Source organism: Procambarus clarkii, chromosome 86 (assembly GCF_040958095.1).
Source record: "Procambarus clarkii isolate CNS0578487 chromosome 86, FALCON_Pclarkii_2.0, whole genome shotgun sequence".
NCBI classification, from domain to species: domain Eukaryota; kingdom Metazoa; phylum Arthropoda; class Malacostraca; order Decapoda; family Cambaridae; genus Procambarus; species Procambarus clarkii.
Genome location: NC_091235.1, coordinates 21,320,738 through 21,344,517, shown reverse-complemented (window position 1 = coordinate 21,344,517; position 23,780 = coordinate 21,320,738).

Sequence of the window (23,780 nt, the reverse complement as noted above, 5' to 3'; positions counted from 1 at the left end):
TTTGCCTAATCTGAGTAAATAAATTTGATCTTATTACAGTGAAGTGTTGTTTGTATTCACTGCCAACATAGGACAGAGGACTATACACAAAAGGTCTAAATTGAGGATTGAAGTACATATATATAATTCATGAAGTTACAATCTCCCACATCAGATATTATATGTGTTTCATTTTAGGAATTTGCAAATGCAACTTTCTTTTGTTCACTACCACACAAGACAAGCATGGATTCACGAGATATGCAGCTTTAACAAAAATAATAACATAAAAAATTCACGTTCTTCGTTCTTTAAAATGGACAAGCAAATTTTGGATAAATTGTTAGGATTTGGATAAATTGTTAGGATGTCTTCCAATATACCAGGTTCCTTGAACTATATGTTTAACACTTCTCTAACCCTGTCCATGGAGGACAGAAGAAAATGTATATATGCTGGTTAGCATTGTAAATGTGTGGCCACGTCTGTGGTAGAAAATAATAATAATAATAATAATATTATAAAAAAAAATATATATATATACCAGATTGAATTAAACTGTTACATAGTTGATTGTATAATAGGCCACGAGGCCCAAAATCTTTTCCAGTTTCACATTCAATAATGTAATAGTCAAGTGAATGATTTAATGATTTGTCACAGAGTTTACAAGCCGAGTATTCTGGTAGTGGCTCAGCGTCGCTAACTTGCCTGTAACCAAGGGGAATTCGCGCAATGACTACACCACATTGGCTGGTCCGGTTACTGTGCTGATCATACAAATGCCTATTATTATAGAAGTTGTCAGAACTTAATACTGCACCTTTCAGGTTTTTTGGCATTTCTTAGTTCTTCTAAATCTGCAGTAATCTCTTTCATTTGTATGTTTTTAATCATTTCAATAGATGGTACAAAGTCATAGTCTGTGTTTTCTTTCCTGCAATACTCATTGGCCAATCGATCTACAAAAGTCATGCATTCCAACTCCAACATGGGACGGGATCGACACAAAAAATCCATCATCCAAAAAATAACTAGAAGATAAGGAGCTGGCTTACCGAAAGGGAAAGTATGAGATGAAAAAATTCCTAAGAGAAATACCATGGTACACAGTAGTCAGAACCAAGTCCATACAAGGCATAATGAATTATGTCACCCAAAAGTGTTCGGGGGTAGTAAACAGGTCTATCACAGCCCAAAAGACAGAAGACAGTCAGTGTCAGACAATGTACCTCTCTCCTCAGCCCAGCCACAGAACAACAGTATGAGACAGGAGAGGACACCACCAGTCTCACACCAACCAGTGTCAGACAATGTACCCCTCTCCTCAACCCAGCCACATGACAACATTGTGAGATAGAAGAGGACACCACCAGTCTCATACCTTGGGAATCTCCGCCAGCAGATTTTAAGATTATGGTTCTTGAAGGAAAAAAGAACCAGACAAATCCTCATCTGCTACGTAACATTGCACAGATGCATATAGAAGCATACTTGGCATCCGACAGCTTCACTTACTTCACAGATGGATCAGTAAATCAGCAGGGACAAGAAACCGGAGCTGCAGTTAAAGCAGGAAACTCTGTAAATAGTTGGAGACTCTCAAATGGGTGTTCGACTTTACAAACAGAGATGCTAGCCATTCAAAAGGCTTTGGAACATGCTCTTGGTGAACACCGACATGTTATCATTCATACAGATTCGAGAACTGCCATTGAAACCTTGCAACAAGAACACATACGTGACAACATCCATCTGATCACAAATACCATAGCATTAATGCAAACACTCAGATGTCAAGGCCATCAGATACTTATTAACTGGGTGCCAAGTCATGTGTGAATAATAGGGAATGACATTAGAGACGAAGATGCAAAACTTGCAACTAAGAGAAGAACTGTAGATATTTGCATACCACAGAGTCTATCACAGATTAAGAAAGTAATTAGAAATAGAGCACTGCAGAAGATGTACAGTGACCACAACACAGCAACTGCAACATCAGGATCTGCGGGTTGGTACAAGAATTCAACCAACTACGAACCTCTTATTTTGCTGAAAGACAGTAGTAAAACAGAAGTGCACTTACTGAAGCGAACATACGAGTCATAAATACTCATAATTCCCCTAAGTAAAACAGAAACAAGAAACACTAAGTAGGTAAATAAAAAAAAACAATTCCACCTTCAGCCAGTCCACTGATGATAACGTTTTGCTCACCTGACACATAGATGTAGGGCGACGTTAGTTTAGGTGGGACTAAATCCAATAATGTTAGTTAGAATTCACGAGAAAATCGTTCGAACCACACTAGCTTGGCTTGATTCGTTGTTCCTCTTGCTAATGCCAGACGAACATAGTTAGCTCGGGGAGCAATAGACCTAGGTAAGGGTTCCCGTTGCTGTGTGGGCCTACCTCCCCCACGTCCACAGTCACCACAGGTGTTGCTCTCATCACTGCCACTATCACCTCACCATGAGCAAAGTCTACATGCCTACAATACCTCCTAGCTTTCCGCGATTGTTGCCCCTCCCACTCACAGTCGCTCTCCAAATTTCCATCTGATCCTGTCTCATTGTTTGACTGCAAAACACTTGGAGAAGCAACATGTTCCTCGCTGTCGGACGCCGGGTCCAGTGCTTGGAGGTCGTTTAGTTTATCATTGTTATTCATTGTTATTGTTACAATAACGACCCGTTATTTATTTAAATGCACTGAAAAGTTATCTCTATGTTTAATTTTCATCAAGTAAAGTAAGAGGAAGATTGACTAGGCGCCAATCCGTAACTGTAGCCTCTGTTCACCCAGCAGTGAATGGGTACCTGGGGTCGGATTCAGGAAGGTACTTACGAAGGTTTTTCCTCTTAGCTAAGAGCGTTTTCCGTCTTAGCGCCTTCGTGGCGGCTACGTCCATATTCAATTAACTACCCTAAGTGGAAAAACCTTCGTAAGTTCATTCCGGGATTTAAGTGTGGTTTCGACCACTCGTAGCTTTACGTAAACTGGATATAAGTCATTTTTTCTCTACTACATAACACTGGGATCGATTTATGATATTGGAACATGACCAAAATATTTTAGCTGGTGAATCTAGTGGAGAGGAATCCTTCGTGTTAGTTATATATGCATTCTCTGCTTGAAACTTGAAGTAAATGTGTTTGATGATAGTAGAATTAGTTTTATAATAGCAAGATATTATACCAGTAGTTATTAAGTAAATAAACACTGGTGAACATGAAATATGAGAGAAGGTGATGAGCCCTGCCTGATGGGATCATTTACTATCACCAAATGCCCCTGTTCACCTAGTAGTAAGGGTGTACCTTAGCTATACATACCCATTTCTAATTTATTTAGTTTGGTTTTATTTTGAAATTAAATCTGGGTGAGACATAAAATATGCTGCACAAATGATGTTAGGTAAGGAGAAGGGTAAAAATGTCAAAAACTTTATTCATTGAATACTTAAAGCTATAATTATGACTATATAGATTATTAAAATAGAGAGAGGGAAGTAGGGGTCCAAGACCTCTTCCTGTTATACAATTTGGGTGTGGAACAAGTAATTATTAAAAGAAGGCACCATGCCGGGAAGGCTATGTAGCAGTAAGGCAGTGAGGTGAGGCAGCTACTTATTTGAGAAATGCTTATTTTATTTACCTTATAAGCTGAGGCAACTTATTTTATTTGAGGAATACTCAGCTGATTCCTCTACATTTAGCATGGAACAAATTTGTGTCCAAGACCTCTTCCTGTTACTCAATTTGGCTGTCTGTAACCAAACTAGAAGTGCTCTACAAATCAAGGGACCCAGAATGTGGAATGACCTCCCGAATCATGTCAAAGGCTGTACCTCTCTCAACCAGTTTAAGAGTTAAACCAAGTACTGCCTAATTAACTCCATGTAACCTAACTTACCTCCTAAATGTCAACCCATGTCTTGCTATTTTTTAAACAACGCTGTTCACCAACATGTGCAATTGCTGATTTATGCCATGTTAACCCCCTTTTTGTATTTGTTATTCCTTCTTTCAACACAATTTATACCTAATCCCGATTACTATTAAGTTTTAGTCTGTGTTTTTTCCCCCCCACACCTTGCCCGAAATGCTATGAGTATTAGTGGCTTTAGGTATTGTATGTACTAGCTCTGCCTATAAATCCAACATTATGTTTGTAAATCAACTGTATGTACTTTTCCTGAATAAAATGTATTTATTATTTATTTTTTAATCAGTAAGTATTAAAAGAAGGCACCAAGCTGGGAAGGCTATGTAGCACCATTGTGTGTAACAATAAACCAAATTTTTTTAACAAATAATGCACCTGTATGGGAAAACAAATCCTGTCAGCTGTAAAAATATTGATGCAGTTATTTAAATAAGAAATATAATGAAAGAAATATTACTGGTTTATTTTTATCCTATCTTTTTGTACTGTACAGTATATCCAAGGAAGTGAAAAATTGAGACATAATGCACAATTTAATGAATGATTAGCATGGATTAGCAGTTCAAAAGAAATATGACTTGTATTACATATCAACATGAGATCTTAATGATCCATGGTCAACATGATTTAATAAGGATAATACAGTACTGTATTTGTAATAATACAAACTATAATTTAAAATCTTTATTACTGATTTTTTTTATTAAGAAGATTAGGTATACACAGCAATGTGCTGCTACCCTATTCTATATGGAATATTACACAGTGTAGATAAAAAACTAGCTATAAGTTTATCTAATACTCCCATCTCACAGGATGGTTAGACATACTGTACATGGAATCAATTTAGAAAATACCAGCCTCAATACAAAAAACAAATCAACTCTGACTAAACAACTCTAAGCAATTTTCACAAGAGGTAAGCACTGAATCATGGAAACATTATATTATAATTACTCTTACCAGTTTCTACAAAACTCCTCTCAAACAATGTATTTTTAAACATGTTTAGGTATACACAGCAATGTGCTGCTTCCCTATTCTGTCTAAAGGACCACAGTGTAGATCAAAGACCAGCTACAAGCTCACCCAACATCCTCACCTCACAGGATGGCCAGTCATACATGGAATTAGGAGAGAACAAAATACTTAATGCTGATCTATTAGCCTCCACTGGCAAAATCTGGGTGCAGCACAAGAATATCTTCCAATATTCCTGAGTGTATGAAGTAATTACAGAGCTCAAAATACCTCATACCATTTGGTATGAAGTCACTGATAACAGGACAATCACAGATATAGTGTTGGAGAGTATGTTCTCTCAAGTAGGACTGAAAACAGATGTTTTTTTTTCCACCAAGAGGGCTATAAACCCATGGAACCGCCTACCCGCTGAAGACGTAAATGCCAAATTCCAGCTAAAAAATATCATTAAGACATTTGGCGGGCCCTTTAACAAGCCGCCGGCTTTCTGTCCTCTTCGAGGTCACTAGATAGTTAGTGGCCCTTGGGTAAATTCAGTAAATATATACAATAATTGTCAGCGCATCTTCCGAGCAACAAGGACAGCTACACAGTATCTCTTAGAATTACGTAGGTAAACAACAAATGTAACATATTTGTTTACTACAATGTCGGTGCTGGCTGTAGAAGTTGAAAAAACATTGTTTTACTTCGAAATATACTAATTTTATAAGAAAATTCGACGTAAATAGGAGGCAGTAGAGCTCCGATAAGCCAGCGCTAAATCTTTAATATGAAGAATGTTGCTGCTCTCTGATTGGCCAAACGAAACACAGTAGTGACCTCTATCGGCACGCAGGTGAACCAACAATTTTCTTCCTAAGTATACCTTATTGACTCGCACCTAAGCATCTTCTTAGGGCGCACTTAGGAACCTTCGTAGCAAACCCACTTACGAAGAAATACACAGAGCTTCCTGAATCTAGGTCCTGGTTGTTAAACGAGTTGGCGGGTCGTATTCCAGCAAAAATTAGGATTAAGGCCCTGCCTGAAAGCCTATGAGTGCTAATGACTTTACAAGAAAATAAGTTCTCTTGTACATATAAATAAAATAAAAAATAAGCTCCATAAACGTGGAAACTGTCTAAATAATGATGTGCACAGCGATAGATAGGTTGGTATGCCGGGTTGCCATACCACGAGGGCTCGCTGCGCACGCCGGGAAGGTGTCTGGGGGTCCACTACTCCGCCCACCTCCATTCCCTATCACTCAAAACACTGCCTTATTTAGTCACAGGAACGTAATATAGCCACAACATTTTGTCACTGTAGCTTACTTTCTATGTTGCGACATTCAGGTATATGAACAAATGTCTATTTATCCTCAAAACAGTGGCCAGTTCTGGAGCTGCTCTGGACACCAACAAACACTTCCAGTAGCAGGCCGCCGAGGCGTACCAACCCTACCACCCTGTGAAACACAACACATTCTAGTTGACATTTAGCCACGTACAAAAGTACGTGGATTTTAGAATCTTACTAGTCAAGCAGCTATTATTACAATAATCCGTCCCCATTATAACACAAGTATGTTTCTATTAACAGATTAGTAATACTACGCAATTTGCCCCATTTATATTTAACACATATAACTTCCCACGACCGAACACATATTACTTAATCCGGTAGTAGTTGGCGGTGAAGATTTCCCCCGCACTTAAGTTGTTTCTGTCAAACTTATCACAACACAACCTTCTCTAAATATGGTTTACTCCTTCAAGTTCAAGTACGTTTATTAAGACAATAAATACATCTCAAAGGGATAGTGTAGCTTAGGCTATTTTAACCCCCCCCCCCCTCCGGTTGACTCCTAAATGTATACACAAATTGGTGATAACCATCAATATATAATATACATAAAAAAGACCTAAATTCAAAATAATATCGTCTCGAGGGAACTGAACAAATTTTGTTTTCTTTTATTTTCCTTCTTTCCTCCGCTAGGCTTCCTATCAGATCGAAGCTTAGGGAAGCAGTAATGGGATTAGTGTCTCCTCCGGCGTGGCTGCAAGATAGTGCCAGTCAACGTGGGGGTCATTACGGTCAAGTTCCCTTCGATTTCTAAGAGCACTTTAGACCTTGCGTGCCGGGTAACTTTATGGCCCATTAAGAACACCTTGGTGCAGATTTCGTAAATCACTTGAGCCAATCGTGTGACTTAACGTCAAGTCTGTCAATATTAATGTTTGTCATTTCCTGATATACACAAATTTGTAAGTGCAAAATATTACTTCTTCTTTTAACTGTTATTTCTTAATGCTATTTTTCTTCAAATTGTATCCGGTCAAATAGTTAACCTCATTACAGCCTATGGTTATAATTTATTTATTTATTTATTTATTTTTGTATTATTATTATTATTATCTACCACAGACGTGGCCACACATTTACAATGTTAACCAGCATGTATAAATTTTCTTCTGTCCTCCATGGACAGGGTGAGAGATTTGTTAAACATACAGTTCAGGGATTTATTGAACAATCAACCACAGAGGGTGATTTAGTGCTTTTAAAATGCTAGGCTAAGCTACATACGTAAATACATAGATACACAGATTTACGTATGCTATGGTTATCATTCTCAGTTATGTTCCATTTCCTCGTTTTCTTGCTGTTTTGACACCTATCATCCTTTTATTTATTAAGTATTCATGGATTGCTCTTTTATTGGTAGTTATCCTTGATGTCCTCTCTCCATGGTAGTTATCCACGACTTACTCTTTCTGTGGTAGCTAACCATGGCTTACTCTCTCTCCACCAAGTGGTTATAGTGTTAACTGGTCTTAAATTTGTGATAGAAATTTAGCAGGAGCAGTGATGTTAATACGTGACTGTAGCCAATGTCTTGTGTTCATGGGCAAGATATAGGCCAGTAAGAGTCTATCATGCAGTGCTAGCTTAGTGTCTTGATTTTACCAAAATACGTTAATAATTCGTTTTGTTGGGGACAGGAAGTGTGTATATATATATATATATATATATATATATATATATATATATATATATATATATATATATATATGATGCTAGGTGGAATAGGTAAAGTAGATTTCAATTTATTTCAATTTCAATTTCTCAGGTTTATTTAATTTTAAGCTTAATTGTGCATTCGCGTCCACTTTTTCTTGTCACAGTTTGGTTGTTCAGAATAACGCCAATTTTTAAGTCTGAATAACATTTCCATTTTCTGTTTGGTATTTTTGTCAATTTCTCGCTGGCGATTGTGACTTTATTTCCAATTTCCGCCGAGATTCTCCTCAGTATCTCCTCCAATCTTTCAGTATATCTCGGCCAGTCTCTCGGTATATCTCCACGTGTCTCATAGCATATACCCATCAGTATATATCAAAGGAAACTGTGATCTCACTACCGTCTCTTCCCCTTGTCTCTCAGTAGGTCATTAAGTCATCCTTTAAGTCCCTCTCAAGCTTCCGGAACGTTTATAAGTCTGCCTCGCCTCTAACGGCCTTGAAGCAGCAGCTAATGAGTGGCTGTCAACAGTCAGCTTAGTGCTGACAAACGAGGTCTCATTAGCGCTGATTCGTTGTGGTAGACGCTCGCGGGCAAATGTTCCCCGGGAAGCCGTAAGCTCTCAAGGTTAATTATATGCTCGGGTGATTGAATTCAAGCGTTGCTAGCAGAAGCCTCGCCCAGGAGTTGTCATACGTGGTGTTGTGATGAAGCGTGACTTACAGCAGGTGTTGTGATGAAGCGTGACTTACAGCAGGTGTTGTGATGAAGCGTGACTTACACCAGGTGTTGTGATGAAGCGTGACTTACAGCAGGTGTTGTGGTGAAGCGTGACTTACACCAGGTGTTGTGATGAAGCGTGACTTACACCAGGTGTTGTGGTGAAGCGTGACTTACAGCAGGTGTTGTGATGAAGCGTGACTTACACCAGGTGTTGTGATGAAGCGTGACTTACAGCAGGTGTTGTGATGAAGCGTGACTTACAGCAGGTGTTGTGATGAAGCGTGACTTACAGCAGGTGTTGTGATGAAGCGTGACTTACAGCAGGTGTTGTGGTGAAGCGTGACTTACACCAGGTGTTGTGATGAAGCATGAGTCATGACTTACAGCAAGTGTTGTGATAGATGAAGCATGCCCCAAGAATGATCATACCCGAGTCGACGCAGCCACCACTGAAAATCCCTCACATCTATCTATCTATCTATCTATCTATCTATCTATCTATCTATCTATCTATCTAAAGTCTTTCATTAAAGCATATTTGGTTAAATATGACCACACTGCTGGCGTTGTTAATCTTATAGGTTAGGCTTTCTATGCTTCCAACTATTTTCTTGGTGTCAGTATTTAGAAGAGTAATCAAGTTACCAAAATTCATGGTAAAGAAACTCTGGTAATTATTGAAGCATTTATGTTCTACAACGTTTTATTCCACTCTGGAACATCTTAGCTGTTCCAGAGTGGAACATCTAGGTGGAAAGACCTGAATGCTACAGCTTTCAGTTTTTTTGGGATTTCTTAGATCAGTATCCTTTAGATATCATTACATGTTGGCATCTCAACGCATGATATCGTTGACATGCTTGTGAAGATAGCATGTAGTAGGTCCAGTAGTAGAAATTAATATGTTTCATTAGTAGTGATAATGAGAATTTTAAATTAAAATCCAATGAGAGATGGAATTGGAGGCGTGTGTTGGCTAACAGCAGACATCATCAGAGACGGAAGGCGAGTGATGAGAGGCAGCAGACGTCACCAGAGATAGAATGGGAGGCAGGCGCGAGCAGACGAGACGACCAAACTGGTTGTCATCCAGCCAGCTTCTTACTCTCTCTCTCTCTCTCAGATGTGAGGTAAACACACACACACACACACACACCAGGGAAAGTGACGTAGTCTGGCTCATGTTTGACAGTGTGTGACCCAGTGGGCAACATGGTCCCCTGGCACCTAATACTGTCAGCAACTCATGACAGGCGTGCTCCCACCTGTCATGTCTGCCCTTTCCTCTCCCCTCCCTTCCCCCCTCTAATTTCTGGGGTAATCCACATGTTAATCTTTATCTCAATGGCACGTCCTTCCTTTCTTTCCCACCAATCTCCCTCAAAATAAAAATTAATATGGGTGTTTCATTAGCAATGATAAAGATAATACTTAAACGAATATCTGGTGAAAACTTTAATGACCTAAGAAATTCACAAAAACCTGAAAGCTGTAGTATTAAACATTGTGATGAATACCGAGACGATACATTAATATATGGAACTAATAGAGCAAGAACTTAGCAATGTGATGTTATAGTGGCCACAGCACGTCTGGGATATAGATGAATATGGCGGCTTTTTTCAAAATTCAAAAGTCGAAATACACCATGTGAAACTTTGTGAAAGAGGAAATATGCATTCCCTTGAACATTATATTATAGAATGGCCCATATTGACTGACTTTTGCCCCCCTGGGTTGAGATATGCTGACCTCTGTAAATACTAATTGAATACTGGAATACTTGATGATATATTGGACTTGGACCCAACGTTAACTACGTAATGCATCAGTTATACAATGTATGTGACGTAACTATAACGTGAGCGTGTAAAAAAATACCTTAATTACCCTTTGTGGGTGATTAAGGTGTTTTTTTAACACCACACGTAGTGTGATGTAATAACTAGTGTGATTAGATTGTAAAAGTAGTAGACATATATATATATATATATATATATATATATATATATATATATATATATATATATATATATATATATATATATATATATATATATATATATATATATATATATATGTTTCATTGAATATGACCGCATATTCTGTATTTATTATTTTCTGGTTTAGGGCTTCTATCCCTCTAACTATTTTCTTAGCATCAGGGCTTAATTGGAATAGGAGTTCTCCAAAACTCATTTTCGTACTTTTAAGGTGAAGAAAAGAAGTGATTTACTATAGAGTGTATTACACTTATTTGTATAATTTGCACGACGTTTCGAACCTCCATGGTTCATTCTCAAGTGAACAGATCTTACAATACTAGTTGATTTTATACCCGCATTAGGTCAGGTGATAATACAATGAAGGTGAAAAACATGGGGGGATACATAAGGGATAAACATAGGGGCTGCAGAAGGCTTATTGGCCCATACGAGGCATCTCCTATCTAAACACAAAGATTAATCCAGTGTAATTGGCCTGTTATGTTGGACATTGTCTTCTGTGTTGGCATCGATATGTTCTTGTCTTGTCCTTACTCTCATGGTGGGTAGAGTAAATAGTTCCGTGATTTGGGTGTTCATGGTAGGTCGCTCTATTCTTATGTGAATTGCCTCAAGAATTTGTAATCTTCTTGAATCTTGGGTTTTGTCTATTATGCAAGTATTCTTGTTCAACATTTCTCTTGTTAGAGTAATGCCATGGGCTTGTCTCATGTGATTCCTAGGGGCACCAGATTGAAGATGGCATGTCAAACGCCTCGTCAGCTTGGTCGACGTCATACCTATGTACTTACATTGAAGGTTACATCCTTCGTGGGGGCAAGTGTACATGTATACAACGCTTGACTGCTGTAGAGGGTTCTCCGTCGGCTTCGGGCTGTTTTTGATAAGGAGTTCGGAAGTCTTCTTGGTTTTGTAGAATATTATCAGGTTTATGTTTTGGTTAGGAGTAGTGCTTTTTACTCCTTTACGGATTATTTCTTTCATTATTCTTTCCTCTTTTATATGTTCACTGTGCATGGTTGATTTGTAATATAATTTTATTGGGGGTGTTGTGGTTTCTGTTCTAGGTTCTGAATTATACCAACGGTTCAAGTGTCTTCTTATAGCAGCGTTTATTTCCGCGTTGCTATATCCGTTGTTCACCAATACCTGAGTTACTCTTTCAAACTCTCTACTCACGTTGCTCCATTCAGAGCAGTGGGTAAGCGCTCGACGAATATAAGCATTGAGAACACTGGCTTTGTATCTTTGGGGGCACTCACTTCTACCGTTCAGGCATAATCCTATGTTGGTGGGCTTGGTATATACGTTGGTGCTTAAAGAGGTTCCTGTTTTTGTTATTAGTACATCCAAGAATGGCAGACTGTTATTTTCACTATTTTCATGTGTAAATCGGAGTACTGACTCTCTCTCTAGGTGTCTTTTTAGGTCAATTAGTTGATCTGAGTCTTTTACTATTACGAATATGTCATCTACATAACGGCAGTATACAGTTGGTTTTTGTCTGCTACTGAAGACCCTATCTTCGATGGTTCCCATATAAAAATTAGCAAATAGAACTCCTAAGGGGGAGCCCATTGCTACTCCGTCTATTTGTAAATACATGTCTCCTTGTGGACTGATGAAAGGGGCTTCCTTTGTACATGCTTCGAGAAGACTTTTCAAGTGTGGCTCAGGTATGTCTAATTTGGGGGTGCTCTCGTCTCTAAACGCTGCTATAAGAAGACACTTGGACCGTTGGTATAATTCAGAACCTAGAACAGAAACCACAACACCCCCAATAAAATTATATTGCAAATCAACCATGCACAGTGAACATATAAAAGAGGAAAGAATAATGAAAGAAATAATCCGTAAAGGAGTAAAAAGCACTACTCCTAACCAAAACATAAACCTGATAATATTCTACAAAACCAAGAAGACTTCCGAACTCCTTATCAAAAACAGCCCGAAGCCGACGGAGAACCCTCTACAGCAGTCAAGCGTTGTATACATGTACACTTGCCCCCACGAAGGATGTAACCTTCAATGTAAGTACATAGGTATGACGTCGACCAAGCTGACGAGGCGTTTGACATGCCATCTTCAATCTGTTGCCCCTAGGAATCACATGAGACAAGCCCATGACATTACTCTAACAAGAGAAATGTTGAACAAGAATACTTGCATAATAGACAAAACCCAAGATTCAAGAAGATTACAAATTCTTGAGGCAATTCACATAAGAATAGAGCGACCTACCATGAACACCCAAATCACGGAACTATTTACTCTACCCACCATGAGAGTAAGGACAAGACAAGAACATATCGATGCCAACACAGAAGACAATGTCCAACATAACAGGCCAATTACACTGGATTAATCTTTGTGTTTAGATAGGAGATGCCTCGTATGGGCCAATAAGCCTTCTGCAGCCCCTATGTTTATCCCTTATGTATCCCCCCATGTTTTTCACCTTCATTGTATTATCACCTGACCTAATGCGGGTATAAAATCAACTAGTATTGTAAGATCTGTTCACTTGAGAATGAACCATGGAGGTTCGAAACGTCGTGCAAATTATACAAATAAGTGTAATACACTCTATAGTAAATTACTTCTTTTCTTCACCTTAAAAGTACGAAAATGAGTTTTGGAGAACTCCTATTCCAATTAAGCCCTGATGCTAAGAAAATAGTTAGAGGGATAGAAGCCCTAAACCAGAAAATAATAAATACAGAATATGCGGTCATATTCAATGAAACATGTTTGAAAGAAAACCTGCTGCCAGTATACACCAATATATATATATATATATATATATATATATATATATATATATATATATATATATATATATATATATATATATATATATATATATATATATATATGTCGTACCTAGTAGCCAGAACTCACTTCTCAGCCTACTATGCAAGGCCCAATTTGCCTAATAAGCCAAGTTTTCATGAATTAATGTTTTTTCGTCTACCTAACCTACCTAACCTAACCTATCCTAGCTTTTTTTGGCTACCTAACCTAACTTTACCTATATATATAGGTTAGGTTAGGTTCGGTCATATATCTACGTTAATTTTAACTCCAATAAAAAAAAATTGACCTCATACATAGAGAAAAGGGTTGCTTTATCATTTCATAAGAAAAAAATTATAGTAAAATATTAATTCAGGAAAACTTGGCTTATTAGGCAAATCGGGCCTTGAATAGTAGGCTGAGAAGTGAGTTCTGGCTACTAGGTACGACATATATATATATATATATATATATATATATATGTCGTACCTAGTAGCCAGAACTCACTTCTCAGCCTACTATGCAAGGCCGGATTTGCCTAATAAGCCAAGTTTTTCTGAATTAATATATTATCTCTAATTTTTTTCTTATGAAATGATAAAGCTACCCATTTCATTATGTGTGAGGTCAATTTTTTTTTATTGGAGTTAAAATTAACGTAGATATATGACCGAACCTAACCAACCCTACCTAACCTAACCTAACCTATCTTTATAGGTTAGGTTAGGTTGGGTAGCCGAAAAAATTAGGTTAGGTTAGGTTAGGTAGGTTAGGTAGTCGAAAAACAATTAGTTCATGAAAACTCGGCTTATTAGGCAAATTGGGCCTTGCATAGTAGGCTGAGAAGTGCGTTCTGGCTACTAGGTACGACATATATATATATATATATATATATATATATATATATATATATATATATGTCGTACCTAGTAGCCAGAACGCACTTCTCTGCCTACTATGCAAGGCCTGATTTGCCTAATAAGCCAAGTTTTCCTTTATTATTATATTTTCTCTAATTCTTTTCTTATGAAATGATAAAGCTACCCATTTCATAATGTATGAGGTCAATTTTATTTTATTGGAGTTAAAATTAACGTAGATATATGACCGAACCTAACCAACCCTACCTAACCTAACCTAACCTATCTTTATAGGTTAGGTTAGATTAGGTAGCTGAAAAAGTTAGGTTAGGTTAGGTTAGGTAGGTTAGGTAGTCGAAAAACAATTAATTCATGAAAACTTGGCTTATTAAGCAAATCGGGCCTTGCAAAATAGGCAGAGAAGTGCGTTCTGGCTACTAGGTACGACATATATATATATATATATATATATATATATATATATATATATATATATATATATATATATATATATATATATATATATATATATATATATATATATATATATATATGTTGTACCTAGTAGCCAGAATGCTGTTCTTGGCCTACTATGCAAAGGCCGACTTCCCTAATAAGCCAAGTTTTCCTGAATTTCTATATTTTTCTAAAAAAAATTCTTATGAAATGATAAATCTATCCATTTCAATATGTATGACTTAATTTTGTTAAATTTGAGTTACAACTAACGTAGATATATGACCGAACCTAACCAACCCTACCTAACCTAACCTAACCTACCTTAACGTAACCTAAACTAACATAACTAAATCAATAATTTATGTTCCTAATATAATATGATAATTATATTTAAAATAAATCAATTGGAAACAATTTATTGAAAATAAAGAAAATAACTCGGCCTGTTAGGCAAATCGGGAATTGCATAGTAGGTCGAGAAGTGCGTTCTGGCTACTAGGTACGACATATATATATATATAGAATATAATAAAAAAAGAACGCTTTGCCCTCCTCCTTTACTTCTTTTACATCCGTCTTTCCCTAATAAACTTCCTCTTCCTTCAGAAAATCCCTCTCCCTAACGAGGCTTTCCAGGTTATGTGGTACAAATGTGGACTTGTCTGGTTGTAGTGACTTCCTCAAGGTGCTCTGTTTCTTATGTTTCGAACTCGTTTGGAGATGAACAACTGCCTGTTTTGTATCGTGGTTTGGCATGCTTAACGTTGTTTGTTGTGGCTGGGGCGTCTAATGCTAGGTGGGGCTGTGATTACAGACCCGGCTGTGCCCGGGCTTCTCTTCTCATTTTCCCACTTGCCCTCTATCCCAATCTCTCCCTATCTTATTTCTCTTTCCCTTTTCTTCTCTCTCTTCCCATCTCCCTCTCTACAACTTTCTCCGCTCTCTTCTCCCCCAGCCCCTCTGTCCCATCCTCTCTTATCTCCCCTCCCCTCCCCTCTCCTTCCCTCACCTCAAACATCATCCTCTTCTCCACCTTCCTTTCCCACATGGGGATATCGAGCGGCAGGAGCAGGCAGCTTCCTAGCCGTCCCAGCCAAGGATCACCAGACACGTCAGTCTTCACATAAATTAAAGTTAATTATTTTCACGTCCCTCTGGTGGAGGTAGAATTCGTATGATATAGGAAGAACGCTTACACTATTGAGTACAAGTGACACGTTAATCAATAGGTTGGAGGGTGTTTTACATGCTACTCTAGTGGTACGTTCACTCACAGGGTGAGTGACGCTGCCCTATGAGCACACTCTTCTGGGGGGGCAGGATTAAAATATCCATGGGTTAAGGTGCGCCTCTAGGGCGTGCCTGGACGCTGGAACGATCCCGCAATCATGCTCCTGATTTTCCTCAAAGATAGCAGTACCTACTGCACTTTGCCCCTCAGACTACTCTATTTCGCTAAATCTTACTACTATTTTGCACCTGCTCGACTCCCCTTCTTCCAGGCCCGCCTTCTCGCTGGATTTGCACCGTGTGAGTGAACTCGTGAACTCCTTCACGACTTCACTTCATGAGGTTGGGAGCGGTCATCCCTTGTGCCCTATCCTTCCTCTCTCTCCCTCCCTTTATTCAAATTTCCTTCTCTATTCTCTCCCCTCTCTCTTCGTACCCTTACATCTCTCTCTATCCTCTCCCCCCCCCCTTAACTCTCTCTATACATGAGGTAAATGGTGACTCCTGTGCCAGGTAAGTTACGGGCTCACCATAGCCCGTGCTACTCGGAACTTGTTCAGAGTAGCTGAATCTATAATAATAACAACAGGTAACGGTGAACATCAGGGAGGGAATCGGTAACGGTGTTTAAGACTTACCCGGACTGAAGAAACAAGTGACGCAGAAACATAATGTCAGAAAAGCTCCTATAAATAAAAAATCCTTGGAATACAAAACAGTCCTAGGAATACAGAGAAAGCATCCTAGGGATACAAAAAAATCCTAGGAATATAGAAACATTTAATAATTAATGTTTCAAATAAGAGAGTACTGTAATGGAAACCCAAGTTAAGAACACACGAGACTTCACAAGAGGAGGTGAAGAGAGAGAGAGAGAGAGAGAGGGAGAGAGAGGGAGAGAGAGAGAGAGAGAGAGAGAGAGAGAGAGAGAGAGAGAGAGGAGGAGAGCCAGTGCCTAAGCCCAAGACGGTGATCGCAAGGTATCACTTGGCACACACCAGATGATTACCCACTATTGGCACAGTGCCAGCCACCACTACTGCTCTACCCCCCACCCCCCTCTCTCATGCTCTCTCTCTCTCTCTCTCTCTCTCTCTCTCTCTCTCTCTCTCTCTCTCTCTCTCTCTCTCTCTCTCTCTCTCTCTCTCTCTCTCTCTCTCTCTCTCTCTCTCTCTCTCTCTCTCTCTCTCTCTCTCTCTCTCTCTCAAGGCTCGGAACCTCTGCCAGAAGATCATAACATAAACATAAATTAATTTATATATTAAATAAAAATCATAATTTAACAAAAGATCATAATATAATCAACACAACATATATATCTTTATCAATAATACTGGAAAACCAATAATACTAATATTTTATCAATAAAAACTGGAAAACAAAACAAAACAAAATAAGAGCATAAGGAGACAGCCTCACCATGAACCCTGAGGAGGGAAATGCCTCCCACAACAACCTGTTCACTCAATTAATGCATCGCGAGGCCTGACAGCTGAGTGGACAGCGCTTCGGATTCGTAGTCCTGAGGTTCCGGGTTCGATCCCGGGTGTAGGCAGAAACAAATGGGCAAAGTTTCTTTCACCCTAATGTACCTGTTCACTTAGCAGTAAGTAGGTATCTGGGAGTTAGACAGCTGCTACGGGCTGCTTCCTAGAGGGGTGGGTAACAAAAAGGAGGTCAGGTCGAGGACCGGGCCGCGGGGACGCTAAGCCCCGAAATCATCTCTCATGATAGATCCTCAAGACGTCAGAATCACCAACGGACAAAATATGATGAACTATAGACCAACCTTCTTATATATAACTATATATAACAACGAGAGAGAGAGAGAGAGAGAGAGAGAGAGAGAGAGAGAGAGAGAGAGAGAGAGAGAGAGAGAGAGAGAGAGAGAGAGAGAGAGAGAGAGAGAGAGAGAGAGAGAGAGAGAGAGAGTTTGTGTACAAAAAAGCAGCACATGTAAGTTAATTACCTAATATACACCAGGAACCCTGGCACCGTGTTGCATCCTTTACCAAGGTAGGAACTTCCGAGGACTGTAAGCAGGAAATACATTTCCTCCCAAACACATTTTTCGTGCCTGTCCGCTCTCCTTCCCCCAAAAGTTTCGGTCAAGTAATACGTATAAGTCGGTGTTTATGTGATGTGCGTGCTCCACCTTCCCCCCCCCTCTCCTTCCCCTACACCATACCCACACCCTCCCCCACCACACCTTCACCCCATCACCCTCTCCACCCCATATCTACCCACACCCTCCTGTTGTACAGTAGCTTGTAGTATTCTCCTGTATGGGAGCTTGTATTATACTGCTGTACAAGAGCTTGTAGTATATTCCTGTACAGGAGTTTGTAGTATGATGGTGTACAAGAGCTTGTAGTATAATGCTGTACAAAAGCAGTATACTCTCCGCCCCTCCTCTCTTCTTCCCTCATTACCTTCTCTCCCAATCTCTTCTTCTTTCCCCCTCTCTTCCCTCTCCCATCTTCTCCATCTTTATCCTTCCCTCTCTTCCAACACCCCTCCTCTCCTCCTCTCCTTCCCTCAACCCTTTCTCTCTCGGAAAATGTAATCTATTTATTATAAAGTACTGAAAAACTTTTAAACTCTATGGAAAACACATCACAGATTTCAGAATTGACATGAAAATCGCATGGGGTTCGGTATAGATGCCAATCTTAAAGTGTGGCACTGGGCTTTACCCCGATTGGCATCTGACCCTTCCATACCCCCTCTGAGTCATCTTGGAAAGTTGAGTGAGGCAAGCCCTAAGCATCTGGCCTCCAGCCTCAGACAGACAGACATTCAAAATTATACAGATACATCTGAACAAGGCACCGTGTTAGAAAGTACCCAGAAAGTACTTATTCATGCAAGTGAATGAAGTAACTGATACGCAGAGCGTTTCGGTTATATCAATAATTTTGGAGAGACCCCTTACATATCCAGGACCCTTGCATAGACCTAGAGACCCTTGCATAAACCTGGAGACTTATGAGACCCTTGTATAGACCTGGAGACCTATGAGACACTTGTATAGACCTGGAGACCCTTGTATAGACCTGGAGACCCTTGTATAGACCTGGAGACCCTTGCATAGACCTGGAGACTTATGAGACCCTTGTATAGACCTGGAGACCCTTGTATAGACCTTGGGACCTTGCCTTGCTATGAGATCATAGGATAAGAGGCAAGACTCATATCCTATGAGACCTGGATATGCATGAGTGCATATCCAGAACTCTTGCATAGACCTGAAGACCTACGAGACCCTTGCATATCCAACACAACCAGTGGCCTTCATGTTCACTCAGATCATGTGTGCCACATTTATCCAGCAGAGTTCAAGGTTAAACTGTAAATCCTCTGCAAGCGCTGCAAGGACGTCGCGTGAAAGCGAACTGAGAAATGTTTACTTTTCTGTATTGGCTTCATTCTTCAACTTTCCGTTTCGTGTGGGAAACTTTAGAGGAAGAGCAGAGCTTAAAACTGTTCATTCTCATATTCTTAACGTCGTTTTTATGGCAAACTGGTGAAGCACGAATGATCCTCAACAACCTTGACCAATAGCCTGTATTACATTGAGTGAGGCTTTGTATATTCACTGAGTCTTTGTTAGGTTCACTGAGACGCTTCGTTGAACTCCAGCTTAAGTTGTTCTCCATCACTATAACTCTCCTTCCGTCATCCACCTGCTGCTATTACCCACCCCTGCTATCACCCACCCCCTGCCCCTATCACCCACCCTCTGCTATCACCCACCCCCTGCTATCACCCACCTCCTGCCTGAATGAACTTAATTAATCTATCAATTATATATTGGTCTGGTGTTGAGCTTAAGGCTTATCAACCTCCGGAGATTATTAAAGCCACACATTTGATCACTGACAAAAAAGTCCAAATACTTTAGTCATACACATCGCTCAGGATTAAAATAGACTCAGTGTATTTGCACCGAGGAATGGAATAATACACCTCGGTGTGTATGACCCGAGGGTGTGATTTAGTGTTAATCTTATGTCATTTGCCATACGAGTTATTAAGAACAACACAATAGCCCACTGATTAGTATGGTGTTGAGCTTAACAACTATTAACCTCTAGAGGGTCGTTAAGGCAAGAAAAACAACAGCTTACTGACAAACTAGCAAGTATACCCAAGTATACACAATCGACTTGAGAATGGTCCAGGACGGACCGAAACGTCGTCGTCCCTTCATTTTCTAGTGTGTGGATTGGTCAACATACTTCAGCCACGTTATTGTGACTCATCGCCTGCATAAGTATACTTCAGTCCTCAACATAGTGCAGTACTAAAGTAAACTCAGTGTATACACACCAGGACGTAGGTACACATTTGGGTGTATATAGCGACCTCACTGATCATAAGAATAAAGGTAACTGCAAAAGGCCTATTGGCCCATACGAGGCAGCTCCTATTTATAACCACCCAATCCCACTCATATACATGTCCAACCCACGCTTGAAACAATCAAGGGACCCCACCTCCACCACGCCACGTGGCAACTGATCAATGCTCATAGTCTAGAACTCAACACTCCAACAAATGAAAGCACACAGGGTACAAGATCATATGTAACGACTAGACTTACGGCTCACAGACACGCAAGTTGTTGACAGTGTGGGGAAAGTTTTTAAAATATAATTTTAATTACAATAACAGGTTATTGGGGCGAGAGGGTATGACGCTGGCTCCAGTAGGCTCCATGATCCATTGTACGTCGTTGGTAAGCCATAATCTCACATAACTCAACCTAACCTAACCTAACTCAACCTGAATAATATAACATTTTTATTTCATTCCCCTGGGCACTAGGAGACTTGAACCGGGGACACCCATGAGCGGCCAGGTCTGGCAAGCAACTGGACGAATGACGAGTACACACTAACTCCTCCTCGGTGGCATAATTATCCAGCCCGTCCTCCTAAGGTTTCAAAACGTCGAGAAAACGGTTAATTTAAAGTGTCCTCTCCTCACCTAACAGACTAAGGCTTACCAGAGGACCCAAAACAGAAAACGGGACAGTACGTCACTTTCGCCAGCCGCTTCCATTTTGTAGTACGACAGTTGTTGGCCTTATGTAACGCATACGAGCGAAAAGCGACGGTCTTTGTAGGAGAACAGGTTTTTCTCTTACAAGAAAAGTTTTAGAAAAGAAAGAAAGAGAAAGACGTTTGTAAGGTTGAAAGTCAACAACAAGTTCAAAGCCCGCTAGGCTATACAACCCTGACTTGTACTCACCTAGTTGTGCTTGCGGGGGGTGAGCTCTGCTCTTTCGGCCCGCCTCTCAACTGTCAGTTAATCAACTGTCACTGACTGTGTTAGGGGTAGGGAAGGAGGGAGCCTCAACATGCCTACCAGTCATCGTAACCTTGGCAATAATATTCCAGTTATCATGATGTTCACAGCTTATCATGCTGCGGGGAGGAGAGGGAACTATCAGGGGGAAAGTGCCAAGCCATTGCGACTATATAATACTGGGAAGAGGTCGGGATAAGGCATCCAGTTACAGCCCCACTCCAGTGTCAGACAAGTCCACTTCGGGCTCACCATAGCCCGTGCTACTTGGAACGTTTTGTTCCCAGTAGCTGAATCTGAAACAACATCGGGATAAGGATTTGGGATGGGACGAGGGGAGAGGAATGGTGCCCAACCACTTGGATGGTCGGGGATTGAACACCGACCTGCATGAAGCGAGACCGTCGCTCTACCGTCCAGTCCCAGTTGTTGGACTTTCCAGTCCAGGGAAAGGGTTAATAACTTTAATGAAAACGTGTCTAATACCATATAAATAAGTTATCAGCGTGCTTACGAATATCTTAGAAGATACGCTTGGATTTAAATATATATTTTTTTTTGTATTTTGGTTACTATGGTAATAATACGAATTACCATAGAAACGGCATTTTGCTGATAATGGAGATACAGTGATCATACTAACAGGAGCTCTGAACATGAAATTCCGTTTAGAAATAACTAGATATGCCAGACTGAAACACCATCATATTTCATGAAAAGAAGCGGTTACTGTGGTCGGCTCACAGCCTATTGGTCCTGGGTGAAATTCCCATCCATGAGAGAGTCATCCTACCAAATTTGCTCACTATATCCGGTCACTGTTTATCTAGCATAAATAGGTACCTCAGAGTTAGTTAACTGTTAGGAGATCATGCCTAGAATGACCAGTCAAGAGACCTCGATATCCTAGCAAGGTTTTTAACCCTTATCCCCAGACAACGGGAAAGCAATTATTTCATACGTTCCACAGCCTATTTCAAACCTGTCAACTTATTTCTAGTCAGTTTGTCGCTATCTTGTCGTCACTTGTTATCGTGTATTTTGTTACACCTAAGATACTCTGCGTGTCTAGACTTTAGGTTCTACCCAGGTTGGTTTGGTGATAGATCTAACGACAATCATCAGTGCCAGGGATATTAAGGCACAGGAGCTTACTGACTTATTGATCCGGGATCAATACTATTTAATCGTGTACACATACATACATACATACATACATACATACATACATACATACATACATACATACATACATACATACATACATACATACATACATACATACATACATACATACATACATACATACATACATACATACATACATACATACATACATACTTACAGACAGACAGACAGACAGACAGACAGACAGACAGACAGACAGACAGACAGACAGACAGACAGACAGATAGACCGACAGACAGACAGACAGACAAACAGACAGACAGACAGACAGACTGACAGACAGACAGACAGACTGACAGACAGACAGACAGACAGACAGACAGACAGACAGACAGACAGACAGACAGACAGACAGACAGACAGACAGACAGACAGACAGACAGACAGACAGACAGACAGACAGACAGACAGATACATGCAGAGAGAGAGAGACACGCACACACAGACAAGTAGACGGAGAGAGTGAAACCATTTTGGCCCACTGCCTCCAGAGCATGTAACTGAATTAATGTAGCGATTAAGTGTTTGAGCGCCAGACTGGACCCCGGCAGCTGGCGGGGAGTCGCTCCACCACGTCGTACCTTAGTTTGCCCAACCACTCCCGGTGTTTCCAGTCACGGCAATCTACTCTCAACCATTTACATTCTACACCGTATAGAACTGTATACGTTTTCACTCTTATATAATGGTAAAAATCAAGCTTCTACGTATATAACAGGATAACCAGCATGTTGATTAAACCACACACTAGAAAGTGAAGGGACGACGACGTTTCGGTCCGTCCTGGACCATTTTCAAGTCGATTGTGACACACTTTCTAGTGTGTGGTTTGGTTAACATATTTCAGCCACGTTATTGTGACTCCTCGTCTGGATTACCAGCATGTCCCTGTTTCCGCCCCCATGACATTCTGTCTCAGATCCATATAATATAGCAGATTGATGTTATACACATAAAAGAAATGCAAGCACATTCAGCTGCGGTAATAAATTTGCTTCCACGTATATGTATCTTCGCACATATGGTCACATATATCCGTCATTCTTCCTTGTCAGAGTCGTTAACACACAATTAATCTTAGGTTAATGGTGACATTACTTTGCACTGAAGAATTTCGTTAAAATGACTTTATATTTAGGTATTTTATTTTAAAATTACTTTGTGCCATTCACGGCTGCCTTATTGTTCAGTACCTGCCATATGTTCCGGTATGTCATTAACTGTTGCCATATTGCTCAATGTATACCATGTTCATCTATGCCATTCATATCACTCTTATGTA